The following is a 20,837-nucleotide window of genomic DNA, read 5'->3' on the forward strand; positions in this document are numbered from 1 at the left end:
ATATATATATATATATATATACACACACACACACAATAGAGTATTATTCAGCAATCAAAAAGAATGAAATCTTACCATTTGCAGCTACGTGGATGGAACTGGAGGGTATTATGCTAAGTTAAATTAGTCAGTCAGAGAGACAAAAATCATATGACTTCACTCAGATGAGGACTTTAAGAGACAAAGTAGAAGAACATAAGGGAAAGGAAACAAAAATAATATAAAAACAGGGAGGGGGAGAAGACAAAAGAGACTCATAAATATGGAGAACAAACTGAGGGTTGCTGGAGGGGTTGTGGGAGGGGGGATGGGCTAAATGGGTAAGGGGCATTAAGGAATCTACTGAAATCATTGCTTCACTATATACTAACTAATTTGGATGTAAATTTTTAAAAAAATTAAAAATAAAGTTAAATTAAAAAAAAAAAAAGGGAGAAAGTCCATTAGCAGGAAGATGTCTGGAAAACAAAAGCTGCCTTATTATGCAGATAAGTTTCTTGGGTGAAAACAATCACTGGTAATAGCTCTCTTCCTGGTACCAGCAGGCAGTTGAGGGGGAGGTGAAGAGCTTTTCCTTCATCTGCTGGGCTTTGATTGCTTAAAACACAAAATAATGTTGATGCCAAAGTAGCCCATCTTGGGGCTGTCTACCCTTGGCCCCTAGCTACCATGTTTCTGTTACTTAGTTTCAAAAATTTTCAACTCATGAGGCAGTGGTTTGAACTCGCAGATGTTCAGACATTTAACTATGAATAGCCCAGATGTTTGGAAACAGGCTGAGCCATGATGGAAATAAAAATTGGCCTAGATAGTCCTTAAACCAGGAGTGGGTTAAATACCCCTTTTCAGAGGATTAGGGACCAGTTAGTGACCTTTTGACTTGGGATTGTTCTGTAAATCCTTGTTCCAGTATCCCCTGGAGACCACATCTAAAAGGGTAGGAGGAGGGGCGCCTGGGTGGCTCAGTCCGTTAAACGTCGACTTCAGCTCAGGTCACGATCTCGCGGTCCGTGAGTTCTAGCCCCGCGCCAGGCTGATGGCTCAGAGCCTGGAGCCTGCTTCCGATTCTGTGTCTCCCTCTCTCTCTGCCCCTCCCCCGTTCATGCTGTCTCTCTCGGTCTCAAAAATAAGTAAACGTTAAAAAAATTTTTTATAAATAAATAAATAAATAAATAAATAAATAAAAGGGTAGGAAGAATTGGAGATGCAGGCTGGAAACAAACTAATCTGCAAGAGTGTTCACAGGATGGAGGGACACTGCAGGCAGGAGAAGGGAGAGAATCAGACCCCACACCAGGCACCTCAGGCATGGTAGATCCGCGTTGGGAAGACTATTGATTTCAGCTCAGGTCATGATTTCACGGTTGTTGAGATGAAGCCCTGCGTCAGGTTGCATGCTGACAACAAGGAGTCTGCTTGGGATTCTCTCTCTCTTTCTCTCTCTCCCAAAATAAATAAATAAACTTTAAACAGATAAAAAAGAAATAAAAAGAAACATTTGCATTAAGAAAGTAACAAAACCTTCTCCCAGGGGTTTTATAAAGATAAGTCTACACAGGAGCTTTGGCTCAGGATAAGGAAAGAAGACTTAGGATAAACCAAAAAGTCAGGTGATGCTGTGTATAACATGCAGAAGAACAAGGGAGTGTCTAATGAAATAAGGATTGGGGGAGGACATGTTGAACATGATTTCTGAATCACGAATACAAAGCTGCTTATATGTAAAACTAGGAAATTTGTGACAGGTTATAGAGACGTTCTGCTACATTTAAGGACATTTTGGCACCACAAGAATGGAATCTGCAAGAGAGCAAAAAAGATTATATTTAACATCAAGAAATTCTGGGTACTTTAGGTAAATAAGAATTTTGAAATATAGTAACACAGTTGTATATAAGATATACATATATATCATATATATATATATATATATGTTTATATATCTTATATTCTAATAACCAGTCCTCATCAAAATAGCATTACCAGCAATATAAATAATAGAATAAAGTAACTCTAAGGTAGTGTTTGACTTTGTAGTTTCTTCTGCTCATTGTTCTTGTAGTATGCCACCCACCTCCTTCTTACCAGTGTCTTGGGCTAAAGCCATTGTGGGAACATTAAGTGAGTCTTCAAGGGCACCTGAACTCCATGACTTACAGAGAGGAATCCATAATCAACCCAATGCCACTATATCTTGCACCAATTTGACAGCATGGTGTCATGAAAAATTGCATTGAGAATTAAAGACGCCTGTTGTGGCCCTAACTGTATGAACGTTGTATTTGGCATTAGGCAGGTCATGACTCCAAAGCTTAACACATTTGTACACCCAGCCTCTCTACAAAGGGGTATCAAGTGTAAAGCCATAAATGAAATTGTTTTGATATCTCTAAAACATGATTGCAGTGCAAAGCGCTCTACTTAATTTATAGCATCACACACTCATAAACAAGCACCATGCCACAATGAGGGGTCTAGAGCATTCTTAAACCTCTGCATGTCCAAGTAAATGTTAGAAAGTTCTGGATTCCTGTGGGATTCTTATTATGTGGTTTCTCCTGTTAAATGATTGGAAATATTTAACTGAAGTAACTGACCAAAAAATAAAAAGGGTTTATTCCTCTAAAATTCCCTCTAGTAACATGTTGCTGACTGTTTAATCATCAGTTTTAAGGGATACTTTTGTTGCATGTAATATTGAGGAAGAAAATTACGAATGCAATTTTGTCAGACCCACCCTCTGTCCACTTATGTAAAGGACGTACTCTCAGTTTAACCATGTGAAACAAACCCTCACTGAAGGTGCAACATAAGGTAGAACTGATCATCTGGAAGCCCGTGGGTCAAGTGGAAAAAGCGGCCTGCGGGGTGCTAAACCCAAAGCCTTTCCCACGCTCAGCCTTGGGCTCCCTCTGTGCCAGTGGGTGACGGGCCAGAAGTCTACTAACTCATAGTTAGATCTACCCAATGAAAGACAACCAAGGCCACAGAGCACTGTCAAGTTCCCCCTTTGCTGAGTGCATGCTGAACCTTTCTTTAGGATATAAAGTAACTCTGGGGCACCTGGGAGGTTCAGTCTGTGAAGCTCCCGACTTCGGCTCAGGCCATTATCTCATGACTAGTGAGTTTGAGCCCCACGTCGGGCTGTGTGCTGACAGCTTGGAGCCTGGAGCCTGCTCAGGTTCTGTGTCTCCCTCTCTCTCTGCCCCTCCCTTCCTTGTGCTCTGTCTCTGTCTCTGTCTCTCTCAAAAATAAATAAACATTAAATTTTTTTTTTAAAAAAGATATAAACTAACTTTTATTCTTCCAGTCCTTTGCCACTTTCCCATTTTTTTCTTCTAGTCCTTTCCATTTACTTACTGCTACTTTTATTTTTTTAAAAAAAAATTTTTTTTAACGTTTATTTATTTTTGAGACAGAGAGAGACAGAGCATGAACAGGGGAGGGTCACAGAGAGAAGGAGACACAGAATCTGAAACAGGCTCCAGGCTCTAAGCTGTCAGCCCAGAGCCAGACGCGGGGCACGAACCCACCGACCGTGAGATCATGACCTGAGCCGAAGTCGGACGCTTAACCGACTGAGCCACCCAGGCGCCCCTACTGCTACTTTTAAAAATCAGCACTGGAAAAAAAAATTAACTATACTGGAAGAAGAAAAATAAGGTGACATTTAAAGTCAAGATAAAAATAAAGTAAAACATCTGAGTATTAATAATTTCACTGGGAAATATATACACAAAAGAAAATTATAAAAAATGAGGAACACATGAGGTAAATGAAGACAAGAATAATGGAGTAAAGACAGAGATGGTGAGCTGGCAAAATTTACAAATAAACAAACTCTCAGTGAGAAGGACACTTTTAGTTATAAGAATGTAATCCAGGAATAATCTCAGTAGAACTTAGGCAATTGTGATTGTGTTTCTCTTAAGACTTTTGGATGTTTCCTTTTGCTGTTGGAAAAAAAGAAAAAAGAAAACAAGAGAAGAAAAAGAAAAAGCTAGAGAGTATTCTTGGAAAAACAGAGAAATCAATAAACAAAATTAGACTTTGGATTCCGGGCAAACCTATCTCCAAAGCCTGACTGCTACTTATCGGTTAATTATTTGATTTTAGGTAATAAACTTACTGTTTAAATCTCCTGAGTCTCAGCTTGTGACCTGACTCCTAGGGCTGTTTGAAGTATTAAATCATTGACTTATGTCAAGTACTCACAGTGTATCTATGCCTAGTAAATGTTAAAACTGAACTATGTCTTTCCTGTTGTGTCTTCTAAAATGAATTTTTTAAGCTTTACCCATTTTGGATTTCTTAATTCCTACTCAATGCCTGGAGCACAAAGAATATTTATTAATGAACAAAATCTTCTTATGATATTTGAAAATTGGCAGAAACTTATTGGTTCAAAAATGTCAATGATATTTAAGAACTTAATTTTTTTTTAATTTTATAAAATGTAGTCATAGTATTTAAAAAATGGCTTTAGAATTGTTGAAATACTTTCATTTCTATTGGTGCAAAGAATAATGATAATATTGTTTAAAAACCTAGACTTTTAAAACAGAAGATTAACAAGTGTGTTTTGTTTGAAGGTGATAACTTTTCATTAGTTGACCTAATTTCTGCCGATTAAAAAAAAAAAAATTCCAAACGGCATGTAATCCAGCAAAGATAATTTCAATAATATAAAAAACATGCACGATTCCACTGCATCTAATAATAACCGTGCTTTGTTTTGTTGACTATAGAACTCATAAAGCTTAATCTTTTTTTCCGTACCCATCATTCTCCTGACCCCCTAAAATATCTAAGGAGACTGATCATTCCTTACCTTTCAGACAGCTATGCATATGATATGTATGCATGCATAGACACACAGATTGCAAAGAAATGAAAAATCTAAAGTTTATTTTATTGTGGCTTTTATGTTGTTAGTAGAACTAGCACATGTTAAGGGCACGTGGGTGGCTCAGTCAGTTAAGCTTCTGACATCGGCTCAGGTCATGGTCTCCCAGTCCTTAGAGCCCTGAGCCCTCTGTGCTGACAGCTCAGAGCCTGGAGCCTGCTTTGGATTCTGTGTCTCCTTGTCTGTTTGCCCCTCCCTCGCTCACACTCACTCTCTCAAAAATAAATAAGCATTGAAACAATTAGATAAAAAAAGAAGTGGCACTTGTTAAAGGAGATGATTTGCAATCTCATACCAAGATATACAAGTCTGAACTGCATCCAGGACTATTTCAAATAGCTGCTTTTGGCTCTGAGCTAAATTTAATGCAGTTGGTCTCAAGATTACTCTCTGCACTATTTTAAGTGACAATACACCTGGAGTACCATCCAACTTGCATTAAACTCTCCTTTTCAAAATGTGTAAGTATAGCCAGAAATGTGGATTTGATTTGAGATACGCTCACATGCCAAGAGTTATACTAATAGTCACTTTACTGGTGTCATGAAATATGACATATTTTTATAGAATCCTGTGTTACATGAAGAATTTTTGCTGCAAGAGCAAGAATGAAGTCTTTTAAAGTATAAAATTGTCCCTTTTCATTATGTATATAAGAATTTGTTTATTTTCCAGGGCAGGGGTCTGCAAAGTCCGACCCGTGGGTTAAATCTGGCCTGTGGACTCTTTAACTTTTTATAGCGTTTCTGAGCTAAGAATGAGTTCTAAATGGTCTTAAGAGATGTGAAATAAGGCCAAAGAAGAATTTGCGACGCAGACCGCATGTGGCCTTCGAGGCCTAAAATATTTACTCTGTGGCCCTAAACAGAAAAATTTGTAGATCTCTGTTCTAGAGTAAATCTCTAACCCATACTTCTATTTAGAGTATGTTTTAACAAAATATTTCAAAAGAACAAGAAGATTTTTCTCCTGTCTTCCTGTGACATTTTGGTGATTCTGTATAGCCATAACAGATGCAATTCCTTCCCATTAACACATTGATCTGTCAAATTACCATGATTTATAAAATTAGAGGCTTTTAACTTAATATTTTTATAGCCGTTTCTCTCACTTTGGACCTCATTTTCTTAGTCCATTTTGTTTTAAGTGTGAGAAATGAATGTTGACTCTATGTCTGCACTGGTACTAATGTATACGTTTTCAAGGGCTGAATTTAAGCCATAATTTTGCCATGGGGACTCTAAATAGACATACCAGCCTTCTAATAGATCTGGGGAAATGCTGAATTTTTATTTATGTCTTCAGGTGACAAGCCGTGATGGATGGCCTGACAAGGTCCCTTAGTCTAGCTTTGCACTGCCAGGGAAATGATCATGGCATCAGCCTGCCAGTTTAGTTACCAACAGCTAACAGCCTTAAGGCAGCAGTTTAAAAGTCATTTGTTTGCACTTCTAACAAGTACATTCTATTGTGTAGTTGATTCAAGTAAGCATAATTTTATAACAAGTTGTTAAAAGCTCTTTTGTCAACACTACAAGTCTCTTCTCCTGGTACAAACAGTTCTAAGAGGAGAATATCTTGAAAAGTGTATACTCTATTTAAAATCAAAGCAAGCATTTCACTAAATATTGCTAAAGTAATTAGCGTGGCACAGGTTTTTTTTGTTTTTTTGCCATCAAATCCTTCTTAAGGAACACTTTTTTTCTTTATCACAGAAATTGCTCATTTAAAGTGGATTATTACTCTCCCTCTTATCATGAGGTGAAGGCTGTCATCCTGTGCTGTTGTCAGGGAATGCATATTTCCAAGAGGAAGGTATCTAATTTTAGCAGTCATAGCTAAAAATGATGTTACTGTTAGTTGTCAGAGAAGTAATCATTAAAGAGTCTATTTTCTCTTTGATGCAAGCAATTCAGATCAACTTGTCCAGGCACTTAGAATTGCCATGAATATGCTTCCAATTTTCACCTCATTCTTGCCACTGTCTTATCAATGTCATTTGTTATGAATGCAATACAAATAATAAAAACCACTTTTTTGTTCACTTTTTCCAGATCTGCACTTAAGTCAAATACTTTTAAAAAACCGTTTGTGACAATTATCAGAAACGGATTAATTTTATTTTTTTTTTTTTCAACATTTATTTATTTTTGGGACAGAGAGAGACAGAGCATGAACGGGGGAGGGGCAGAGAGAGAAGGAGACACAGAATCGGAAACAGGCTCCAGGCTCTGAGCCATCAGCCCAGAGCCTGACGCGGGGCTCGAACTCAAGGACCGCGAGATCCTGACCTGGCTGAAGTCGGACGCTTAACCGACTGCGCCACCCAGGCGCCCCAGAAACGGATTAATTATAAAAGGAAATCCTGTTTCTCCTGTTTGTGCTATTAAAATTCAATGTGTTACATGAAGATTTTCCTAAATACAAAAACATCTGGATTTCAGTGTATTTCAACCTTACTGACAAAAAGCTTTTGATTCATTTCCATGAAGGATATGATGGAAAAATATTTTGGATTTTATTGGTGTGTCTAACAGCAAATTAAACCCAAATTTCAACATCCTATATCTGGACTTAATAAGTAATCAAATGATTGTAACTTTCTTTTAATTTTGTCCTCAGGAGTCTCAAACATTGGGTCAAAAGTAGGTATCATATGTGTTGTTCATAAAAATATTAATTTATAACACATTTTTCCAGAAAGTAAATGCAACTATATAAAACAAGAAACCAAATGAAAAGAGATTTCATGAAGGTATAAAAAGTATTTGAAATTTTTTTACCAATTTTATGATTTATTTATTTATTTAATTATTTATTTTTGTGAGAGAGAGAGAGAGAGAGAGGGAGAGGTAGAGAGAGAGGAAGAAAGAGAGAATCCCAAGCATGCTCCAAGCTGTTAGCCCGGAGCCCTATCCGGGACTCAAACTCACAAACTGTGAGATCATGACCTGAGCCAAAACCAAGAGTCGGATGCTTAACTGACAGAACCACACAGGTGCCCCAATATTTGAAGAATCTTGACATAACTGTCAAAGTGTAGCAAATAAAAATAATATTGAATGTAGAATCTAGATGAACAGCTTTTTTCTCTTTTGTCTTTTAATGGAGAACATTAGTAATATATTTCTAAGCCAAATATAAAGACTGCACTTTGTGCTCACTGGGTTTCAAATGACATTTAGCTGTATGAGACGTGCTTCGTACTCCACCAACTCCATGCTCACAGTAGGTCTGTTTCTCTGGGTGATGGGATTCATACCAGATATTTTCGATCTGAAGATTACTGTCATCTTTTGTAGACACCTGATTGGTGGTTGGGGAGCTGAAGGGTTGAGAAGGTAGAATGGATTCGGTTTAGTTTGGGGTTATTGTGTCCCCAAGAACCTCCTGACATACTCTGTGAAACATCCCTTAGTGACAGCACACATTCTTTGAATACACCGGCAAAGAGTTAATTGGGCTTCCCAGACCTTGGTGGCCTCAGAAGCTTTGGCCTGTTTATGTGGTGGCTGGATGCTTCAGGAGTTAGAATCCCTTTGGATAGGGCAGAAGCAGCATTGCTCATTATGGCCTGGCCAGAAGTCACACAGCATCTGGGGTGCCTGGGTGTCTAAGTCGTTGAGATTCCAACTTTGGCTCAGTCATGATCTTGTTGTTCATGAGTTCAAACCCCGCATCCAGCTCTATGTTGACAGCCCAGAGACTGGAGCTGCTTCAGATTCTGTGTGTGTGTCTCTCTCTCTCTGCCCCTTCCCTGCTCATGCTCTCTCTCTCTCTCTCTCAAAAATAAATAACAAAACATTAAAAAAATTAAACATTAAAAAAACATTAAAAAAACCAAAAAAAATTTTAAAAAAAGAAGTCACACAGCATCTCTTCTAAACCATTCTGTTGGTTATAGCCAAGCTAGGAGCCCTTATTGAGGACAGAATGTCTAGGTCACAGTCTAGAAGTGTGTGAGATGCAGCTATTGTGGTCATAGTTGGAAAATCTGTCGCATGGATAAATGGAAAACAGACATACCATAACGTGCCACGTGTATATCACTGGTCTGTGTATTACTTTATTATTGCCACTGTGGTCCCATAAACTAGATGCTCTTGCGTGGTTGCCACCAAACGCAATTCTCTATAATCACTTAGGTTTTGCGTCACTGCCTCCCAATGAAAGGTTGAGGCAAATTCATCTCCTTAATTTCAGATACTCATGTACTAGTGTAAGTGATGCCAAAAAAAGTGAATATCTTGTCTTTCACCTTTAATGGTTCAGGGTCATTAATAACTCCCACCAGTACTAAGAATCAGCATAATGGGGGTGATTTACTAAATACTCTTGAGTAAGGAGGAATTCTTAGGTGGGGTCGCCAAAAAAATTGCCACACCACCATGGATCTTATTCCTATAATAAGTGGACACAGAAAAAGCAGGGGTGTATAAATCTGACAGTGGTTTGTGACAATTCAAGTACGACATTTCTATGAGGTAGGCATGCGCAGAATATCTAGAGTTACATAAATTGTTATACATACAGTTACACAAACATATATTAGTTTAACACAGTCTCTTAAAAAAGGCGGATATAGAGGGGCGCCTGGGTGGCGCAGTCGGTTGAGCGTCCGACTTCAACCAGGTCACGATCTCATGGTCCGTGAGTTCGAGCCCCGCGTCGGGCTCTGGGCTGATGGCTCAGAGCCTGGAGCCTGTTTCCGATTCTGTGTCTCCCTCTCTCTCTGCCCCTCGCCCGTTCATGCTCTGTCTCTCTCTGTCCCAAAAATAATAAATAAACGTTGGGAAAAAAAATCTTTAAAAAAAAAAAGGCGGATATAGAAAATTTTTAAATTTTTCAAAAAATGTGGAGAAGAAAGAAAATATAGAAAATTTATGTCCTAACATAATCAAAAAATTTGTCTAAATTATAAGCATAAAATCAAGTTTGAATAAAAACTTACTAGCTTTTCTCTTGATAATTTATAGAGTACATACACACACATATTTACTTATAGGGGTATGTGTATAAATGCATATTTCTAAATGTATATTTACATGTAAAATTGTAGGCTAGTTGTATATACTCTTTTTTTTTTTTTTGTAGCGTATACGCGGTGTATGTTTGGCGTCTGTCTGGTTTATGTGCACGTCACATATGTGAGACGTGTGGTTGTTGTGTTCATTGGATTCTTCCATGTGTTGTGTAAGTGTCATGTATGTGTGGTCGATTTGAGTTGTGTGCTTGTAGTATATGTTTCATGGGTATGTTTTATGTCTGTGCGGCAGGTTGTATACGTTGCGTAAGTGATGTTTGCGTGGCATGTGTGCCGTATCGATGATATATACACGTTTCTGTGTATTATATGTGTGATGCGTGTGCAGCACATCTGCGGTATGTGTGTGTGTGGTCTGTATGAGTGATGTGTGTGCCATATTTACGGTGTACGTGTTTTGTGTGTGATGTATGTGTGGTATGCGTATTACATGTGTTATGTATTTGGGGTGTGTGTGGGACTGGGGATGTATGGTGTATTTGGATATACGTGTAATGTGTTTAGTATATGTGAGATGTGTCTTCTGTGTGTAGTGCATGCATCGTGTTTGTGGTGTATCTGGGGCACATTGGTGAATATGTGTATTCATATTATTTAACTGCTTGTACGTTTTTTTCTTAAGTTCTTTTCAATGTTTATTTATTTATGAGAGAGAGAGGAGAGGCAGAGACAGAGGGAAACAGAGAGTCTAAAGCAGACTCCAGAGTGTCAGCACAGAGCCCCACAAGGGGCTCAAACGCACCAACTTTGAGATCATGACCTGAGCTGAAACCAAGAGCCTGAGGCGGAAGCGGACTGAGCCACGCAGGCGCTCCTTAACTGTTTTTTTGGGGGGTTTTTTTGTTTTTTTTTTTTATTTTTTTTAACGTTTATTTATTTTTGAGACAGAGAGAGACAGAGCATGAATGAGGGAGGGGCAGAGAGAGAGGGAGACACAGAATCGCAAGCAGGCTCCAGGCTGTGAGCTGTCAGCACAGAGCCTGATGGGGGGCTCAAACCCATGAACCATGAGATCATGACCTGAGCCAAAGTCAGACACTCAACCGACTGAGCCACACAGGCGCCCCTTTTCTTTACATTTATTTATTGTTGAGAGACACAGATAGACAGAGCATGAGCAGGGAAGGGGCAAGGAGAGAAGGAGACACAGTATCCGAAGCAGGCTCCAGACCCCGAGCTCCAATAAAACATTTTTAAACAAATTATTGCTATCTTGTGAATATCATTTATGTTAGCTCATCTTTAAGTGGTCCTCAGCTACTATTTGGTGGTTGGACCTTTGAAGTGTGTTCATAAATCTTGAGATTAATGAGGAATGCTATAATGAAAGCTTGTAACGTTACATTCCTCACTTTCTGTGAAAAATCACTTTTCCGCTATACCTTCAAAAGCTATTTTTAAGATTCCCCATTGTACACATCCACATAGCTAACCACTTATAATAATGACTGCTTCTGAACATTTAGCCTACTGACATACTGATGCATCTTACCACAATAAGATGACAAAATTCCTTGACCTAGAATCACTTAGTGATTTACACAGAAACAGGTATGCACATACATAGCCCCAGTGAGCTATGTAAACTGTAATAAGGGTAGGGACCACAGTTGTTTTGTTTATCACATATGTAAATTTTTTTCACACTCCCTGGAACAAAGAAGGCACTCTCGAATTATTTCTTGAATTAATGACTAGATAAATTAAAGATCAATTAAGTGACAAGACTGTAGAGCTAGGGGCACGATTGCTCTCTTGAGACTTTCAATGTATGAAGTTCTACTTTTCCTTTTAAAAAGCTGCATCAAAGCTTTCAAGCTAAAATTTTAATTCTGTGATTCAAAACAAAAACCTGGCCATCCGTTCTGAAGTTTATACAACTTGGAAGGGAAAGTACACAAAGCATGTCTCCTCCCGGGGTAAATATTCTGATGGCTGTATTTCTCATCCTCATCCATCTTGTCATTGCCCATCCCACACAGACCATCCTGCTCTTTGCTCGCGTTTCTGCAATCCAATCAATGGCAAATTTATCCTTAAAGATGTCCTTTCTAACTCCTCTTTAATCTCTCAGAAATCCTACCTGCTATATTTATTTCTAAAACATATATCCATATGGCTCCCACTTAAGCATGATTTTTTTACTGACACCACCTTGGTCTGAGTCAACACTTTTTCTCACCTAGATTGCTGCAATATTTACCCAGCATGTCTCCCTTTTATTCCTTTTACCCCAACCAAACTCCACTTAAGCAGATAGGATGATCTTTTTAAAACATGTGTCTAGGGGCGCCTGGGTGGCTGGGTCAGTTGAGCATCCGACTTCGGCTCAGGTCATGATCTCCCGGTTTGTGAGTTCGAGCCCCGCGTCGGGCTGTGTGCTGACAGCTGGAGCCTGGAGCCTGCTTCAGATTCTGTCTCCCTCTCTCTTTGCCCCTCCCGCACTTGTGCTCTGTCTCTCTCTGTCTCTCAAAAATGAATAAATATAAAAAATTAAAAAATTAAAAAAAAATAAAACGTGTCTAAACTCTAATTCTCTCGGTAATTTTCCTTATGATATTAAGTAGGTCAAAATCTTTTTGACAGACTTCTAGACCTTCTGTGATCTGGCCCCATTTATGCCTCACTTCACTTCCTAAATTCTTCAAATGCCACCTTTCAGGGAGGACTTACTGACGACTCTGATGAATGTGGAATACTTTGCCTGACATATTGTTTATTCTTTGCTTTATTTTTCTTTTAGCACTCCCACCACCTGGCACACATTCTATTTTTCTCATCTGATGTTTCATTGACATGGCACTCGACTCTATGCTCCACACGGTCAGTGATTTTTGTTTGTTTTCTTGACCGAATTCCAACTCGTAAGGAGTGGAGACACTCCATAGATATTTGGTGCATAAATGAATGAGTGTTTTAGCTCACCAGCATCTGTCTTCACCTTTGGTGCATTCTTTTTGTGTCTTCCTTTCATGAACTTTACAGAAGTTAAAATGAACAAGAACTGAATCTTCTGTGAACACAAACCATATCTCTATTTCCCCATTATTCTTATTTCCATAGAACATGAGAGAAACCTGGAGACAAAATTAACAGTTGCCAATACAGCTATTAAAGAATTTTAGGTGGTTAGAAAGCTGTGTAGTCACATCCCTTATGTTATCTTAAAATGTCTATAAACCTACATAAACCCTATGAGGTAGCTGCTTTAATTATTCTAATTTTATAAGCAAAGGAACCAACTCTGAAAATGGTTATGTAACTTAACTTACACAAAGTCATATATTCTGTGTGTTTGAACCCAAAGAGTCCAACTGCAGACCTTACATTCTGTTTTTAAATGATATTTATTTATTTATTTACTTACTTACTTACTTACTTATTTAATTTTTGACAGGGAGAGAGACAAAGAGAGAGAGGGTGCCCAAGTGGGTGAGGGGCAGAGAGAAGGGAAAACACAGAATCCAAAGCAGGCTCTGGGCTCTGAGCTGTTAGCACAGAGCCCCACCCAGGGTTTGAACTCAGGAACCTCGAGATCATGGCCTGAGCCAAAGTTGCCCACCCAATCGACTGAGCCACCCAGGAGTCCCCCGAGCTTATATTCTTACAGTCAGTACTGTCACTGTAAGACCCTGTCACTGCTCCAGCCTGCTGTGCTGTGGTCATTAGGCAAACACTCTTGTTCCTTCTGGTTTCTGTTCCCCCTTCTTATTATGGTTTCCTTCGTTTCCTTGGCTTCCACCATTTAGGTGTTACAATTTTATTTGAGTTTGGAGTAGATATAGAAGGAAAAACAACCTTCAATTGATTTGATTCTCAGCCACTTAGTTCTGCCTAATTTAGACAACAGAGACCCCTCTTGTGGTCTACCCAAACTCAACATAATTTTATATCATTTTGATATGGAAGCCCCAGCCAGCAATAAAGAGCTCATTTTTTAGGTTCATATTTTATGACTACATCTCCTTCCAGAACTTGGGGGCAAGGGAGATCGGGAAAGAAAAGGAGGTTTAAGATATTTGGGGATCCAGGTGCTTGTTTGATTTGTTCTTCTTGTGAGGTATGTCCCAAAGTTAAGTAAACAATTGTCCTTAAGAAAATAAAAGTAGAATGAAAAACTGCCAATTTTAGTGGTTGTAAATTCATTCTAGATTGTATGAGAATATATATAAGAATAGTTGTACATTTTACCCAGAAATAGTAGTTATTACAGTACTAGTGTCTTCTATTAAGTGCTGGCTAATTTGTAAATTACAATCATGCAACCAGAAACTTAGAATTGACCATGTATCCTTACAATCACTTTCTATTAATCCAGGAAATGACACATATGACAGATCATTAAGTAGCACTGAAAAAAACGTTTTAAAGATATTACACAGCGGAAGTTTTGCAGAATAGCCTTTGAAAAATCAAGAATGACACTTACATGGATAGTAGTGGTAATGTTAATACAGTGGTTGTAATAATAAATGTAGTTAGCATTACACAGCATTTAATATATGCCAGGTATTTTCGTGTTTCACATTGAGTAACCCATGTAAGTCACAATGCGATCTAGAAGATAGGTCCTTTTATTATCTTCTTTACACAGATGAATAAACTGAGTTATAAAAAACTTACCAAGGCCACAGAGCTAGTAAAAAGATAAGTCCAAATTTAAAATGAGGCATTCAGCTCCAAGGCCTGTGGTCTTTACTTTTATATGATACTACTTTTGAAGGAAAAAAAAAAAAAAAAAGGAAAGAAAGAAAAGACTTATCTAGAACTAAGGAAATAGTGTTGGTGAGAATTTAGTAACTACATTAGAAACTAGACACAATTGTAGGTGAAGATATTGGAAATTCTCTGCAGGTTAGTAAAAAAGATGTAATACAAGACACTAAACCTTCTAATCAAGATAGTGTGGTTCACATTACGGCAAAGCAACCAAAGTACACATGAATGATAACTTGATAAAAAAATGCACAGCTGAAGAAAATCCATCTTTTCCATATGGAAACAATATTCTTTATTTGTTTTAAGAGAATAATTAAAATAAATATCAGAACTTTGTAATACTTCATTACATCATACATAATGCAAATTTCTGTGTTTTTTTTTTTTTTAAATAAATTGTATCTACATCATTCTAGAATGGTCTGGGTCATTATTAGTTAATCTTTTATTAATCTAATATTAATGTACTTCATACACCAAACATCACTGATTAAATGCAGGAAAGTGTGCCTCACTGTTTTGTTTTTTTTTTAATGTAGAGAAAACGTTGCAAGAAAGCCAATCAAAATGAATGGTGATTTTGTTCTAGTCACTAGAGATAAAATGATGAAGAACAAAATGTATTGGCATAATAGAAAATACATTTAACAGTAGTCATTGGTGCCCCTTATGCCTAAATAGACAACCTGTTCAAATATACAGCCTAGTGTACTGTCAGTCATGGCTATCAGTCTTCACGATGTACCCCCCACTCCAGAATGCTTTGCTTCTCATTTTGGGGGTAATTTTCACACAAATATGTAACTTCCATGGAATATTGCTTCCTCGTTCTAAGACTTTACCATCTATCTATCTATCTATCTATCTATCTATCTATCATCATCTTCATCATCATCATCTATCATCTATCATTTATTTTTCAGTCTTATTACTAAATTTTTCAGCCTTATTCCCATAGCTTTGGTTTAAATTCCTAACTTTTAGACTTTAACTCAGCTTTGATTCCCCACAGCTTCTTGTTGCTATTTGAGATGCAGTTATGCTTCATCCTCTCTGGAATGTCCAAATTCTCTTCTTGGATGAAAAGAAAATGACTAGCTTCTCCCCACCAAATTGCCCTTCTCCTCATTTCAGATTCACATTTCATCATTTTTTCTCACGTCAACTTTTTAGAACCCCAAAAGCTTATTAGAATAATTTCCTCTTATATTTCTTCCAATCTATCTAGTAACTCTTTACATACTTTGTTACATTAGAAAGTTGAGAATTTTTCCACAGGGCCTTTCCTGTTCTTATCAAGATTAATAAAAAATCTTGCACCTAGTACATACACAACTTCTTTCTGTAAGCATGATCAAAATAACACACCATCAAGTCATGGGAGCCAACCAATAAGCACAGGTGCATTTTTGACTAGGGTTCAGATACTAAGTGGACAGACGACTCCTGGCCTCTACTCAGTAACTACCCAAGTTAATGAAATCAAACATCTCCTGGTGTAACCTTCTTACCTCAGAAAGGGTTAAATAATCACTCCCTTTTCAGCACCTTACAAACTGTCCTTCCATTTCCTAGAAAGTCATATTTAGTTTTTTTTTTCTTTTATCAAACAAAGGAACAAAAAAAAACTATGAAGCTAGATATGGAGCATACATTCCATAATATCCGTATATAAGTAGTTACTGCAAATTATTAAGAAAGACGGCACATCCAATTTTATTACATTTTTAAAAATATTTACTTACTAGAGAGACAGGGCACAAGAGGGGAAAGGACAGAAAAAGAGAGGTAGACACAGAATCCAAAACAAGCTCAAGGCTCAGAGCTGTCAGTGCAGAGCCTGATGCTGGACTCGAACTCATGAGTCATGGCCTTCCTGAGCCGAAGTTGGAAACTTAACTAACTGAGCCACCTAGGTGCCCCGGGGAACATCCAATTTTAAATTGGGTGATAACTAGATGATAGATAGATAGATAGATAGATAGATAGATGATAGATAGATAGTACATAGATGAAATAAGAAATCTAAATGGCTAAAAAATTTTTTTTAAATATCTAATATGTTGGATAGTCACTAACATGTGAAATAAAACAAATGTAACAGCATTTTTACCTTCAGATTGCATGTAAAATTAATTGATAACACACAGTGATGTAGAGCATATGGTCAAATGAGTGTTTTTAAATATTACTGTGGTGTAATCTTTTTAGAGATTAGTTGTAACTAATTATCAAAACATTTTAAATTCTCATATGTCAACCTGGTAAAGGAATCTCTTATTTTTTTCCCTAGAAAATTATCACAGATCTATATGTAAAGATTATTTATTTATTTATTTATTTTAAGTTTATTTACTTATTTTGAGAGAGACAGTGCAGGTGGGGCAGAGAGAGAAGGAGAAAGACAAAATCCCAAGCTGACAGTGCAGAGCCCAATGCGAGGCTGGAACCCTCAAATTGTAGGATCATGACCTGAGCCCAAATCAAGATTTGGATACTCAACCTGTTGAGCCACCCAGGTACTCCAAGATTTATTTATTTATAATAACATTATTTATATTCCTATATTTTTGGTAGTAACCTACCAGAAGACACTGAATAAATAAATATAAATACATCCTTACTAGATAAAGTGTTTATCTCTGAATAATATTGTTTTTGAGAGTTTTAATTTTATTCTTCAAGAGGAATGCAATTTACACAACCAAAATATATTAATTTCATAATCAGGAAACACTGACTATGTAAATAATGCAAGCAGTTATCAGAATTAAAAATCAAATTAGAAACAGCCATAATGGTAGCGAAAAAATCCTTACACTTGAAGCAAGAATGATTTAAATAGGAAAGAGGAATTTTTTAAATACCATTAGCTTTTTACTGATATTTAACTATTTACTGGTATTATTATATCAGATCATGACACATGTAAACATGCACACACACAATACACAAACTATTTAATGGTATACCTTAATTTATATATAGGATTCTCAAATACCATGATTTGTAATATTTCATGATGTTCAAAATTCTGAAAACACCTGTAATAGTTATTCTAATAAAAAAGGCTGTTACCCTTCATGAAAAATATTAAGTCTTAGAGGACATTTTTACACTCCATATTATTGGATTTGTAGAAATCTTTATTCGTAGAAGTTTTTGTATTTCATTTTGTATACAATATTCATATTTTTATATTAAAAAGTGAATAAAATAAATAACTTCTATCATTAAGGATAATTACAATATTTCTAAAATCCAGTATATTTTAATAAAAATAAATGCCAGGCATTATTTTATCTGTACATCAGTCTAGAGGATAATTGAAGTATAAGATTACTAAACAGTGATAACGGCATAAAGTGTCAGGTAGAGGAAAAAATAATTATGTAGAAAAAGTTATATAACAAACTTATATAGGAAGAGTGAGCAGGCATTAATAGATTATTACCCAGGAATTATTTATGTTAAACTTTTTCAACTATATTTTAATATTTAAAAATATTGAAATATAATTTTCTTTGAAAAATTATAGATTACTGTATAAATGAAACAAAGTCATTCATTTGTAAATTTGTTTCTATTTAAACATAAATTTTATAACATTATCAAAGTTCATATAAATGTAAGGACAAATTCACATAATACAATTTCAGAAATTAATATATTTCATTAATGAGAAATCATATATATTATTGTAAATATAGTGAGTAATTAATTATTTCAGTTAAATGTCCATGAATGGGATGTGGGATTTCTGTGTTGTATGATATTTATCTTTATAAAAGGAAAACGAACTGAAACACGAATTTCCAAAGTGCCTGTGCCATTTTGAATTCCTAACACCAGTATATGAAAATTTGCACTGTTTCATATTCTCATTTGGCATCATCAGTCTCTAATATTAGCCCTTCTAATAGTTTTGTGGTGGCATCTTATTACGGTTTTAATTTGCAATTTCCTTAATAACTAATGATATTGAGCATCTTTTAAAAGTTATTTATCATTTATATAATTTTGGTAAATATCCTAAAAATTTTCCCATTTCAAAAGTGAATCCTTCTTGGTGTGCGTGAGTGGCTCAGTCGGTTGAGCTACCGACTTTGGCTTAGGTCAAAGATCTCACCGTTCGTGGGTTCGAGCCTCGTGGCAGGCTTGTGCTGACAGCTCAGAGCCTGGAAACTGCCTCGGATTCTGTGTCTTCCTTTCTCTCTGTCCGGCCCCCGCTCACACTCTGTCCTTCTCTCTCTCTCAAATATAAACAAACGTTAAAATTTTTTTAAAAAATGAATCCTTAAATTGAGATTTTTTTTTTAGAATTTATTTTGCATACAAAACTTTTTGAGATTTATGTTTCAGCAATAAATTTTCCCAGATTATGGCTTGCCTTTTTAATTTTAAGATTGCATCTTGGGGGCCCCTGGGTGGCTCAGTCCGTTGAGCGTCCGTCCAACTTCGGCTCAGGTCATGATCTCACGTTTGTGAGTTCGAGCCCTGCGTCGGGCTCTCTGTTGTCAGCTCGGAGCCTGGAGCCTGCTTGGGATTCTGTGTCCCCTTCTCTCTCTGCCCCTCTGCAACTTGTGCTCTGTCTCTCTCTGTCTCTCAAAAATAAATAAATGTAAAAAAATAAAATAAAATAAGATTGCATCTTGAAGGACAAAAGTTTTAAATTTTCTTATTTCACCCTTCCTGTCCCCAATTCAAACTAGATTATAGACATGTTTTCCTCAAGAACATAGTGTTAAAGAAGAAAAGCAGAATCTTAATACTCAAAAGTTATAAATAAGAAATTTGGAAACTGTTTTCTCGCTTTATGATTTTCTAAAATTTCTATTAGGTAGGAAAGCAAAGAGCAGATTTTTCTCCGCTCCAAACCACAAAATAATTCCATGCTTCTCGTCAGGGTTCAGGTCACAAGTCACAGGTCAGAGTATTGTATGTTTACCTCAGCAACTCTTTCCAAGTTCAAAGCATGCTGTTTTATTAAAAACATCATAGATTTTTTGCTTCATTTTCCATTTTTAAAAAGAAAATTAGGTTTTAATTTTGAATTTATTATTGTGATTCTTTTATTAATATCTGTTGCCTCCCACTAAGATTCAATTTTCATAAGGCCTGGAATAATACTGATTTTTATTCAGTTTATCCTCACTAACTAGAACAGTACATGGTATGTTGCATCTGTTTAAAAATATCTGTGTACCAAATGTTTGTAGTTAGTTCGGTCTGCTGCAAAGCTGTAAAATCTTCTGTGAACTGGTACATATATAGAATGATGCGAATTATATGCGCACTATGAATTATATGTACAATGAAACCTACATTTCTTTCTGTCTGTTACGGATTTTTTCTTGGTCTGTGCTCTAATGTCTGCTTACTACGGGTTAAGCTTGAGGTTTAACTCAATACTAATTTTTAAGAGTCTCATTTAATAAATGTTTAGTCATAGTCAATTCAAAGTTCTGACTCCCTCTTCTGGCTGTTCCTGCCATCTCAAGATTTCCCCTGCAATTCCATTTTCCCAGGTTGGATACAAGAGCAGTTGTAACCATCTTGGCATCTAGGGACTAGGCCTTTCACACACATGCTGTTTTCTGCCCGCGCCCACTGAGATGTCTGCCAATCGTCAAGCCAAGTTTCATTCTGGGTCCTCAAGGTGTGGCTGGTAATATTTTTTTTTTTTTTTTGGAAAGGGAGGTCCCAGCTCTATTATAACTGAGAAGATTGTATCCAGTGCTCTGCTAATTGCTGCGTGTGTTATAAACAGAATTCAAGATTATTCTTTGTTTCTTAGTGAAATTTAAAACTGAAATTTTCTTTAAATATCCTGTAAAAACTGAAGTTGTAGAATATATACAAGGCGATATAAACCGCTTGATTTACAAAAAAATATTTTTTAAATGTTTATTTATTTTTGAGAGAGAGAGAGAGTGGGGGAGGGACAGAGAGAGAGAGAGAGAGAGAGAATCTGAAGCAGGCTTCACTCCCTGAGCTGTCAGCACAGATCCCGATGCAGGGTTCAAACCCACAAACCATGAGATCATGACCTGAGCTGAAATCAGACACTTAAACAACTGGGCCACCCAGGCACCCTCACAAATAATTGTGTTAATAAAAATATTATAATATGTAATTGGAGATGAGCAAAATTATATGAACTTAAGA

Source organism: Herpailurus yagouaroundi, unplaced genomic scaffold, assembly GCF_014898765.1.
Source record: "Herpailurus yagouaroundi ecotype Mexico unplaced genomic scaffold, PumYag 28, whole genome shotgun sequence".
In the NCBI taxonomy this organism is placed as follows: Eukaryota; Metazoa; Chordata; class Mammalia; order Carnivora; family Felidae; genus Herpailurus; species Herpailurus yagouaroundi.